The sequence below is a fragment of the Phascolarctos cinereus genome, unplaced genomic scaffold (genome assembly GCF_003287225.1).
Source record: "Phascolarctos cinereus isolate Bilbo 61053 unplaced genomic scaffold, phaCin_HiC Scaffold_3;HRSCAF=262, whole genome shotgun sequence".
NCBI lineage: Eukaryota > Metazoa > Chordata > Mammalia > Diprotodontia > Phascolarctidae > Phascolarctos > Phascolarctos cinereus.
In genome coordinates this window covers 179,312,021-179,313,629 of record NW_027555736.1, presented here as the reverse complement: position 1 = coordinate 179,313,629, position 1,609 = coordinate 179,312,021, and positions in this window count along the sequence as shown.

The window sequence follows — 1,609 nt, the reverse complement described above, 5'->3', positions numbered from 1 at the left end:
CTTGGGCTGATTAATAAATGTGTGGCTTGTGCACCTTTTCCTTAAAGTAGCCTGTGAGACTAACTGAGTTTCTCTTTCTTGCAAAATATTTCTCTCAAAGGTTTGCTTCGAGATGATCCACTGTGGTTTATGTTTGCCTTTGCCTACATTGCTATTTTATGGCTATACATACTATATAACTGGAAGGTTTTGATGACCTCATTATAACTAGACCTCCCTTACTAGTTACCTAATCCTTGTGAATATCTGGGACTCTGACAGCCCAGTAGTGAGCACTATAACTCTTTTGATGACATGAAAGGCCATTTGTGTAGCAGCTTATAAATAGTTTCGTGCTGATCCAGTGGAATTTAGTTTTTAAATGGAAAGGTTACAAGTCACACAAAGGTGCAAAAGTTAAATATTTCCATGGGAAGTTTGGGTCCAATGGTAATTACAACTCCCTCTTCTCATTTTACTTAGGGTGTTGTTGTTGGGTTTTGTTTTGTTTTGTTTTTTGACTCCTCCTCTCCATTTCTTTACAGGAATAAAAGGCAAACAGGTTTCTCTGAGTTAGAACCCAAAACTTTATCCAAATGACTCTGAAATGTAGATCTCCCCTCCAAGCTCCCTCCTCATCTTTGCTACAACCCGTGTATAATAAGCAGTTACAATGTCAGCTGCAATCCTAATTCCCCAACACTGCCCTTCCAATAACACTAACCTTGACCTGGAGGGATTCCTACTCTAGGGAAGGAAGAAAGGTATGTTATTACATGTTATTTTATTATTGAGCTCCTGCTGAGCAGAGATTGCCAAATGGGCTCAATTAAGTGTTTCTTCGGATGTGTGCTGTTGTCTAGGAGGAGCTGATACTGTCACCCATATTTCATTTGCACAGGGCCATACAATATATGTATTCCATTCACTTCGGTTGGTTCCAAATGTTTTATTTAGAATCTGTTTTCTTTTCATTCACAAGGTATGGTTTTTAAGCAAGTATCATCCAACCTCCCTTCCTCCAAAGTGCATAGCAAGGGTTTGGGGGGTTGAAAGAAGAGGGGAAATATAAAAGAAAAAAGCAGGTTCTCACCAATCCACAAGATCTGTCTGTGTACTAAGTGCTTCTTTAATAAAACGTGGGGGAGAACTTGATATTGAACAGTCCCTGCTCTCTGTTCAGGATCAAACTATTGTTCGACATCAAGGCTGATGTCTACCAAGGCCACATACCCACAACTCAACATGCTTTCCACAAGCTAAAATATTTAAATGGTGCTCAGAATCCAGATAATGCAATGGTGGCAGGAGTTTCTTATAACAATCATAGATCAGGCAGGGAAAAGTGGAGAGGTGAGTAAGCCGCTACCCCTCCCCCACTCTAATCCCCCCCAAACTGGCCATTTTCAAGTACATGTCTTATGTATCTACTATGCGTTAGACTGAACTGTGAGTTCCTAGGGAGCCGCTACTTTTTTTTTTTGTATCCCCAGAACTTAGCACAATGCCTAGAGCATAGTAGGTGATTAATAAATGCTTATTGATTCGTTGACTGTGTAAGACACTATGCTTGGTGGTAGGGATTTTTCCCCCCTTTGGGGAATAGAAGGAGCATGGTGGAATAGATTGA